General features: G+C 44.3%; 1 long non-coding RNA gene across 1 annotated transcript; it reads right to left on the reverse strand.

The window, feature by feature from the left end:
* Window positions 1-3,865: 3,865 nt before the first annotated feature.
* LOC142568580 (uncharacterized) lies at window positions 3,866-7,519 on the reverse strand. Its single transcript, XR_012825468.1, has 3 exons — window positions 6,863-7,519; window positions 6,012-6,065; window positions 3,866-5,464 (listed from the first exon to the last, which is right to left on the reverse strand). It is a non-coding gene; the product is annotated as an uncharacterized LOC142568580 (long non-coding RNA).
* Window positions 7,520-10,832: the final 3,313 nt, after the last annotated feature.

A 10,832-nucleotide genomic window follows, 5' to 3' on the forward strand; every position in this document is an offset into this window, starting at 1 on the left:
GCGGATTGGCAACGCTATCTTTATCACCCTTCTTGAAGACCGGGATGACCCTAGCGACTTACCTATGAATACGGAAAGTGGATGTCGTAAGAGAAAGGTTGAAAACATGGGTCAGCGGAGGTGCAATCAGGTCGATAACATGTTTAACAGGTAATATCTTCAAGTCGTCTGCATCCAACGAACTGCTATTTTTAAGGCTCCGAAATGTGGTGGTAACTTTATGGTTATCGACAGGAGAAAGAAAAACGCCGTCACGGCTACTCCATGAAAGAAATTGCAACGCTTCTAAATAACCCCCGGACTGGGAATGCCCGAGGAAAGAGTTGTTAAAGGAATTTGCCAGTGATCCACCACACGTCTCCGTTCCGTTGAAAATCATTTTATCACGTATTTCACTTTTACCTCCAGGATCAAAAAGAATGGATAGTTGCCGCCAGAGAAGTCACTGCGACTACTGTTGCGCTGGAAAATGTCGCATAATATTGAATCTTAGCAACTCTGATGTCCTTGTTTATTTATTTCGATCCGCCTTGTATCGCGATGGATTTAAAAAGTCTCTAGTTTTGAAAAAGGTTTTATAAAGCTGGTCTTAAACGCCGATGCGTTGAAGCAAAGAAGGGCTAACCCAGGCCTTCAGAAGTTTCCTCCGTCTTGATGTTTTTTTTTTCATTGGGAAGTGCTCAGAATATAACGTTTTAAATTCGTTCATAAATGTTTCATATGCAGTATACATCACCCCACGACGCATTTTGTATTGCAGCACGAAATGATTGAAGTGCTTTATCGGTGATTGTCTGGTAGTATAGATCACAGAGTAATGGACGCTTAGTGGTTTGTTCCAGCGCACACAGAGATAGTGCCATGTGATCACTCGGGTCACAGCAAAGAACACCTGATTTTGTAAGTGCAACGTTAGTTGCAAATGTGTCAAGAATTGTCGCTGACTGCTGCATAAGACTAGTTAGCAAATTATTCACATTTGAACATGCATTACAAGACACTACGACATGAAAGTCAAATCGCAGTGTACTATTGCCCAACATATCGATAGTAAAGTCTCTATTACCGAAAATAGTGTAATTATTTTCAGTGACGTTTCTGAACAAGACCATTTAAGCAATTTATGAACTCCGATGCAACACCACTTGGAGCACGATAGAAAACAGGAAATACAGTGTAGTTGGAAATGAGAAAGAACACTTTACAACTGGCAGACACAAAAGAAAACTAAGAAATGAAATGGCATTCAAGATCAGAACGGACAAGCACCAAGACACCACCACCTTGACGTCCACTTGGACGGTTAACAAAGTACGTCTGATATATTGGTAGCGAGAACATTTTTGTCTGCGTACCATGTCTCAGATATCATTATCACGTCAAAGGAAAAACCGAAACAATTTACCAGCCCAGTAAAGTCATCGAATTTGTTACACATTGAACGAGAATTGATATGAAAGTATCTAACGGAACAACAAGATAAGAACAGAGAACAGGGGCGCGATCGGAGATATTTTGTTCGATTCGCGTTTTGTTCAGTTGCTGCAACGTCACAAAGTTGCAGTATGCAAAATTTGTGACAGCGGGGCGGAGAGAGCAGCCAATCAGGAAGCGGTGACCTCCCCGGAAGTTTACTTCCGTCGTTTGTCGTCTGCTTGCAAACAGTATACTACAAACCAAATGTTTCTCGTCTTCCAAATGAATTAAATCTTTATCTAAAAAATGTATTTTTTCCTCTCAAGCCTAAACACGTTTTCAAATAGTAGTACGTGTGACTACTGCAATCTATAACTATTAGGTTCTTTGCGTCGTCCCTAGGTGGTGTCGCGCACAGCGAGAAGAAATAAGAAATAAAAAACGACGGGAAGAGTGGGGCACTTTTCAAGAGGCTGCGACAACATTCCACTGGCTCACTGGCACCGATGATGTTGTCGATTTCTCTGTACAACCAATGAATTATTTTTTTCGAGAAACAAAAACGACGCCGCCGGAATTCACTTTCTGCCATTTCTTCAAACGCGTTTCGCACGACCACCCGCTTTCCTCCTTCCTCTAGAAACGCCAGCGCAACAACCTAAGTTCCCAACGGAAGCGCCATTTTCTCGAATTAAACTATGGATTGGATTCAAACGTGCCATTCCGCAGCCGAAAAGGCCGCCTGTTGGATCCAATCCAATCCACCAGACGCGCCATGCGAAGCCGAATGATCGCTCCAAACTTCCCAGCTCCCGTCGGGTTCGGCGCCTAGCAGACGAAATGCTCGGTGGGAGGATGATTGAGAGGAGCATTTCGTCATTTTCACGTCACCAAAAACGTGGACGCGCCCCGGAGCTGGCGACGGCGGCGCGGAGTAGGCCAATCGCGCGCGCCGGTAACCGAACGAACGCGCTGAACAACCATCTCCGATCGCACCCCAGATGTGTCCTTTTATTTGCTCAGGCTTTATGTAGCCAGCGGACCCCAGAGCACATATTTTTCAACGAAAATGGGCAAAATACTTCGGCCACAATAAGCCGCTAACGTATCTGCCTGCTCAGTCGCAGGTTCTTCCATCTGGCTTGATGCAGTCATGCAATCTATATCTGTCATCGATGCAATGCGCAGAACAGGCGTTGAATCCCCTCGGCGCGCAAGCACTTTTCCCTTCCTGCTCCAGACATACTTCCAGCCAATAACGTTTTTGACAAGAAATCGTGGCGCTCAGCAACTGCTTGTTTTTGCGCGTAACGTGTTCATTTAGAAACACAGGCTTTGAGTGCCCTTCATACTCGAGAGACTGACCCCCGTATTCACAAACGCCCCTCGACTTGACCCTCCACTCGAAATGCTCCTTGAGGGCGGTTTTTCATTTCACAAATCGCCCTCCACTTGAAACGCGCCTTGAGTGAAGGAAAGCTAGAGCGCTTTACTCGAGAATCTCAAGGTAGCCTCGCAGCTACCTTGAATCGCTCCTCGAGTGAAGTTAGTGCGTGAACATGGCTGCCTTGCGATCTGTCGCTCGCCTCGTCAGCATTTTCCGATGGACGCCAGTTGCCTCCGTAGCTTATCTTGGTTTAACTGTGCTGCGCATTTTCAAGGGCTTCGTTTTAGGGACCGTTGCAGTCCTCTGGAGCGCTTCGGCACCGGAATTATTCCACTGCAGCGCCGAGACAGATCGGCCGTCCTGTCACGAAGACTGCGAGCTGGTGCAGTGATTGTCGTCTTACTCCGTGCATGAGCCAGTTGATGACCTGCACACGGGTATTCTTCGTGCCAGTGCTCCGAACCTACTATCGGCGTCAGTGCATTCACGTGTCAGTTCCGCATCAGTTCAAGCACGGCGCGATACATAACTGCGGCGGACTTCGAACTTGCAAAAAGAAAACAGCTACGAAGATTCCTGTCACCAGTGGGTGCACTGCCTGTGTGCGTGTGTCGCTTGCGCGAGCGCCGGCCGTCGCCCCGTCGGCGCTGTTTGTACTCAGGAAGATCGTCACTGCCTACGCTAATCCAAGGACGGCGAAACTCGCCGCAGCAAAGCGAGCATCTTTGTAAACGAGCAGGTGCGTTCACTTTAATTTTTGCAATTTTCTTTAATTTGATGCGGCTAGTTGCGCTAAGGAAAATAAGAAATGGACTGTAATTTCGCGCGGACCGTGTGCAGTTGGTGCAATTTAAAGTCGTAAGCAATAATTACGTAATCCTTGCTTCAAACCATTCAGTTTAATTAGCTTGTCATCCCTATGAAGATCCAAGCTCAACGAGGAAGTCACCAACCATGAAATGGCATTCAGAATTGTACCTGCACGTATACACAGGTTAATGTAATATTTTGTTCGAATAAAAGAGACAGAATAACAATACAACAGAGTAGAGCTTTGTGCATCACATTATTTTTTATTGCGATAAATAAAGGTGTAGCAGTGTAGTGACAGCACCTTATACAGACAGTGCAAGCAAGTGGTAGCAGATATATCTCGCACACCTTTATTGCGAACATCCCAGCTTTCTACAGGGTTCATTATGTAAGTGTTAGATCGCTGTTGTCGGTCTTGCTGAGCAAGCGGTAGACCCGCTGAAAAATGTTTCTTTGCAAATAAAAATAAATAAAAACAGTATGAGCTAATTAATGTACAAAAAAATCGCGCTCTAGAACACAAACTTCTTAAAGTAATGTATTATTACGAAATGTAAACTAAAGAAAACGAATACAGTACTTAAGCTAGTTTCATGGACCTTCTTTAACATCGTTGTATGTTTATTACCAACCCCTTCTCTTTGCAGGAACCAGGTTGCCAACACACGCACGAAGAGCAACTGCCTTTCCAACTGTGCTGTGTGTGCTGCGCTTACATTGGTGTGCAAGTGGAGGAGAGGTCCAGTTAATGTCCTGCTGCACTATAATAGCCGTCGAAATATTCTGCTTAAGACATCTATCATTTTTCTGATATCCTACCCCCCAGCTCAAACGTCACCACTAAAAGCAGTTTGACCGCATGTATTTGCCTTCACAGACGCGTTGTAGCTGAAGGCATTGTATTTTTCATCCAGATGGCCTTTCTTCAGTCATATTTATTAAGTCAGTATGTACCCCTTAATAATTTATGGTCAATTCAAGTGCCAATTTTTTTTCTAAAACAATAAATTAACATTATTCTCGCCTTTTTGTACTTTGATAGTATGCAATACAGCGTGAACTCTGATCCTACAAACAGAAGCAGTAATGAAGGAGAAGAAAGGGGGTTGACCGAGGGGCGCGATTTTTAATAATCATATCATGAGAAGCCAACAAGCAAAGTCACCGAAGACAACATAAGGGAAATTACTTGTACTTACTAATTGAATTAAAGAAATGATAAATTAATGGCAATGAAAGTGGATGAAAAAACAACTTGCCGCAGATGGGAAATGGTGCAGTTCTAGTAGTAGTAGTAGTAGTTAGTTCTAGTAGTAAAATGTAAATACACAAGAAAGTGGATGGGAAAACGGTGCCGCGGTAGCTCCATTGGTTAGAGCATCGCACGCCTATGGCAAGTTTTCTCAACCACTTTCATTGCCATTAATTTGTCATTTCTTTAATTCAATTAGAAAGTAGAAGTAATTTCTCTTCTGTTGTCTTTGGTGTCTTCGTTTGTTTGTTTCCAAGGATATAAACAGAAGGAGTAGTACTGCTGACAAATATATTCTAGACTAAAACACCATCTCTGTTCAAGACAGTAGTCTGTCGGGTGTAGCCACCCGACGGCATGCAGTGGTAAATTCTTGTAGAATATATGCTGCTTCTACCCTGCTTCTAGCTTCAGCTTAAGATAAATTATGACGGCCCGAACAATGAGTTTCTTCCATTGGATGCGGATGGCAGTTGGCTTCAATGGGGCTTGCAGAACTTCAGCAATTGACCGAGGTACAATACCCAGGGTAGCAGCGTGTCTTGTGGGATCCCAAAATAGGCCAAATGGTGATGCAGACTGTCACAATGACAATGCTGAAAAATACAGTATAGAGCGCATTACTACCGTTATTTCAGAAAAGCTGAGATCAACCACAAAACTATGGCATATTTTTAATCTACACTTGCTCATGCTAAAGTAGCTTCAGCATGCCACAAAATACTGAAGTGCTGGCTACAAATACTACGAAAGTGTTACTTCACAATTGTGCGCAGCAAAAAGATCCTGTCGCAGCTGCAAAGCACCACGGGCAACTGATGACCTCGCCCATCATATTCATGCGATTTAAAACAAAAATTATATGACAGCTGAAGGGGAATAAAAAATTAATTTGATTTCATTGACCTGGCTTTTTCATGTTTGTGGTTCTAAATAACACGGTGTCCATTTCGCCATTTTGTGAATGTGGGGACACGTAACATGAATATTTTTACAAAGTTTATGAAAATAAGCACAGACTAATTAGCGGGTAGGTTTGTCAAGTACTTCTTCAGCGCCTAGCTTTCAGGGAAGCGAGCTGCTGCGATTTGTACAGGCAGGCACCATATCTATCGTTGCTTTCAGGTCTGCCAGAAGCCTTACTGTGCAGCACAGGCGTTGATTTTTTCATCAGCTGGTCCTTCCAAAGCCCACATCCTGCACCAGAATGCCAAAACTTTTATGTAGACAGGGCGCTCGCGCGCTAAGTAAATTCAATATACCTATGCAACGGAAAAGAAAAGACGTAGCCCAACTAAAAATATGTCGAAATTGCGTGAACTTGAAAGCACAGTTTACGGAACGCACATCAGCTGCTACCACATAGCACACTGAAAAAGCTAAGACGAAAAAACAAATGGCGGTGAAGTATTGACAAGTGAATTTTCGGAAGATTAAAACATTGCGTAGCGCATATGTGAAGTGAGAAAGCACAGGAAATGCAGGCACCAGTGCTGGCTCGTTGACCATATGTGCTACAAGATGAGCAAGCCGACTGACCACCACGTCTTCTAAAACAAAGTACAGGACTCAAAAGACGCTTTTTTCTCCCAACCTGCTGGAGCTACGCACTCAACCATATACGCATTCTGCCACATGTATACTGTAACTGCTTCTCCTCTACCGAAAGATTTCATACGCGATACTGGAATGATCGTTGGATGCAGGCGCCGATCCGTACCTTCCACATTTTCGTTTAAAAAAGCGAAACCAACAACAGATTGTCGTGCCGAATCTGCCACAAGTTCCCATTAGCAAAAAAAAATATATATATGTGTTTTGCACAAGCTTATGCTGCCTCGAATATGTTCCAGGTACTAATTAATGCCTGCAACATAAGCAACTGGAGTCAATCATGCTTGTGCACATCGGAAACGGCTTATCGACAGCGCCGCGGCAACCTCAAGAAAACCTCATTAACATACTGTGCTTCCATGAAAAAATGGCTCACTCACCCATATTTTCTGTCCTGTTGTTGCGTTCAGCAAACTCGCAGCACCACTCGGTCTTGAAGGTAAACAAAGCTGCCCATCGGCCGTTCCATCTGTGGCCTCAGAAGTCATTCAGGCTCGGTCACCGTACGCAGAGGGACAGAATTGCCCATCATAACCGCGTTTAACAACCGCAACGTCAGTCACCAATGAAACACTAGGAAACAAACAGCAGCGGACAAATGCCGGCGCAAATTATCTTGGTTCTCAGCCATGAGCCATGCTCTCAGCTGTTGGGATGCGATTGTTGCCAGACCTCAAACACAGCTCCCGCTTGCTCTATCAGTCGAGCGCTCACAGTGGCAGCGTTGCCGAGATAAAGTTGTGCATTGCGCCGTGTAAATTGTTTGATTAGGAGGACGAATGAACTGAAACACATATTTGTCTTAAATAATGGGACCTTTAATAAGCACATTGAAGAATAGTCTCGATATCAGACGCTTTTCTCGGTCGATACACTTCACTTAAGTCGAGGGCGCATTTTCAAGGCGTTCCTTGGCGGAGGAAAGGTGAAGTAGCGTTCATGAAACGCAACGGCGCCTTGAGTGAAGGAAGCCCCGTCGCCTCGACTTGGCTGAGTCGAGGAGAAGCTTCAAGTGAAGGCGTGTTTAAGAATACGGGGGTGAGTGGTAAGCCGAGCCTTCCTTGGTTTAGCTATAATAGTGTTGCGTTTGGAACGGCGCGTAAAGAAAGCCAGTAAGGTTCTTTGTTCTACCATTTCATGTTTCAACCATGTCGCAAACATCAATATCCAGGTCATCAACGGTTTCGCCGAATTTCGAGCCCATAGCCTCGATAGCTGCGGTTGCATTACAGCCGTCATGCAGATCCTCCACCTCAATGTTGTTCAATATCTGGTACTGCTGAAGTTCGTCTATCTTAAGTTGCAGTATCTAGTTTTCGTGCACAAGCTGTGCGTATGTGTGTTTTTCCACAAGCTTCTTCATATCCAGCTTCAGCTCCTCAATATCTCTCTCAACTATAGACATGCTATTGCTGGTGTCCGAAGAGTACTTTACACTCTCCTTGAGGGAGCAAATTTCAAGGCGAAGTTCCTTTCCGAATTCCTCAAACTGCTTCACGATTTCCTTGATTTCTTAGACACAGTTCACAATACACAGCCCACAGGCACCACAACAAGCCACTCAGAAGCGGCGTTCGGAAGCGGTGTTTTAGGGGCAGGCAATAAGCAAAGAGCAGTATTCTCACCTGCAAAATACGCAAGAAACCGGTTTAGTTCCGTCCAAGGAGCACACCGCTGCTGAACTAACAGGTTGTTCAGGACCTCTTGCACTCGTGCGCTACAAAGCACAACTTGAAAACGGCGTACCACCCTCAAAGCAACGGCATCGCAGAGCGTCTTAATAGAACTATCAGAGATGTGCTTGCTATTTATGTTTCTGCCGACCATCATGACTAGCTAGAATAGCAGCTTGGGCTTGTTGGTTTTCCATCCTGCTAGTAACAGCGCAAAATGTAGACAAGGGACGAGACAGCGCTTGTGGTGTCTTCTTGTCTCGTCCCTTGTCTACATTTTGCGCTGTTACTAGCAGCATCATGACTAGGACGTCGCTCTGCCCATCATGACATTTGCCTGCAATTCCTACCGACATGGCTGTGCGGGTTTCTTCTGCGTTTTATCTCTTGTACGGAAGAGACTCCATGCTGCCAGCTGACACGCTCCTTCCCACCGCTCTTGACGCGTCGCCAGAATGCGCCCGTGATGCCATCTTCAGAGCTGTAGAAGCTCGTCAGATTGCCTGCCTGCGCCTCTCCGCTTCATAGGAAAAGCAACGACGCTTCTATAATGCCCGGGACCACGATATGCCCACTTCAACCATGGTGAAATGGTTCTTCTTTGGACACCGTCGAGTTGGCCTTTGCGAAAAGTTGATTTCGCCTTCATTCATTTCATTTTTATTTATTTTTCGTTCTTACGTGCATTGTAAAAAAAATTTTGGACCCGTAGCCAAAGGCTAGTGTGGGCCCGTACTCAATATACACATATTAGCAGCTATAAAATTTAGTACATGTCTACTTCCTACTGATAAAATTTAAATAGTTTAGCGAAAACACACACACGTGCAACCAGCAAAAGAATGTGTAGTAGATGCAGTAACACGTACGTTGACCGCACATGTTACGAGAGACTGGTAAGTTAAAATTTATATTTGTTGGATTCCTTGTAATACGGTTAGATATGATGAACAAGTCTGGCAACAACGAATGATTTCCGTGTAGAATGTTGTTAATCAAAATCGCAACTTTCATTTCGGATGCCAGGAGAAATGATAGTATGCCCAGATGGCTGACTAGCATGGTGTTGTCATGATGGTTTCTGTAGGTTATAAACGCAAGGCCCTTTTTTGTAACCGAATAAGCGGATCTACGTAGGTTAACCGCAGTATACGATGTGGCAATGGAAGAGAGAAAAGTAGATAATCTTAAGTATGTGAAGAATAAATTCCGCTCTACCTTTAATTAGTACATAGCAAGCAGGAGCTAATTTCGAGCATATAGTGGATATATGTGGTCTCCACTTTAGGTTGCAATGTAATAACACTCCTAAGTATTTTACGGCGTCTAACTTTTCTATAGTACCAGCTTCAAGATAAATTTTCGCGCCTGTTGTGTCACGTTTAGAATATCGGGAGTGGAATACCAAGTATTTAGTTTTATCTCCGTTTAGTGTTAAGTTATTCCACCTACGTAAACCATGTTGATATGTTTGATAACTCGCAATTTATACTGCTCTGCAATTGATTAAGGGATTTACCGGAAAATATTAGTGTGGTATTGTCATCGTAAATAACCGCTTTTGATGATATTAGTGCTGATGGAAGGTCATTAGCATGTAACGAGAACAGTATGGGGCCCAAAATTGATCCCTGTGGGACACCTGTAACAATAGCGTTATATTGAAAGGAAAAGGGGCCACGACTTGCATATTGCTTACCTCCGCTTAAGTAGCTACAAAAGAGGTTCATAGTAGTTTCGTTAAAACCGTAGACCTGTATTTTTTTTAGAGGTACGGAGCTAATCACTGTGTCGAAGGGTTTATTTAAATCTAAAAATGTTCCTACCGCAAATTCGTTTTTGCGCAGCGTTGTGTTTATGAGTTAGTTCTAGCACTGCTGATGATGTTGATCGATTGGCTCGGAATCCATGTTGGGAATCTGTTAGAAGCTTGTTTGCGTTTAGGTAGTGTTTTAATTGAGCCGCAATGACCTTCTCAAATACAGTATTTATATTGCTGACCACAGAGATAGGTCGACAGCTTCCAGGGTCATTGATGTCACCACCTTTACGCAGAGGAGAAACTCTTCCGATCTTTAAAATGTCAGGCTATGTGCCTGGGCTCATGGAGTTATTATTTTTGTAAGCACTGGCGCAAGAACATCAATGTCTTCTTTCAAAGCTTCTACGGTAATGTCATCGTAACAAGCAGCTTTGTAGCAAGGCATGCCATAATATAGTCGAGGTTACCGTATGCTTGTCCACTTGCTCCAAGCAAAACGTACTAGGGATCTTACAACCTCCCACATTTTTTTTAGTATTGCATTGTGCTTGTTGCATTAACAAAGTGTTGTATTTTTTTTCCGCTTCCGGATTACAGCCACGACGTGGTCACGTGGCATGGTCCTGGCCCGTACCATGTCTTGCGCCAAGTGCCCGATGTCGCATGTGAAATCACGCCTCTCGATTCCATCACGTCTCGACCCTCAGCCGATGTCTTCCACGTCTCCCGCCTCAAGCGATGCCACTCGGGCGATCGAGCGAGCACTGGGACGGCGCATTCACCGCCGGGTTCCATGTGACCAAGCACAGCCAGAGATTAAGCATAGGACAGAAGTCCACGACGCTCGATGATGTAGCGCGGACTGGCTTCCACATTGTGTGCCAGTGAATACTTTGTAAATACCCCCTAAACATA

The sequence above is a fragment of the Dermacentor variabilis genome, unplaced genomic scaffold, assembly GCF_050947875.1.
Source record: "Dermacentor variabilis isolate Ectoservices unplaced genomic scaffold, ASM5094787v1 scaffold_22, whole genome shotgun sequence".
Taxonomy (NCBI): Eukaryota; Metazoa; Arthropoda; class Arachnida; order Ixodida; family Ixodidae; genus Dermacentor; species Dermacentor variabilis.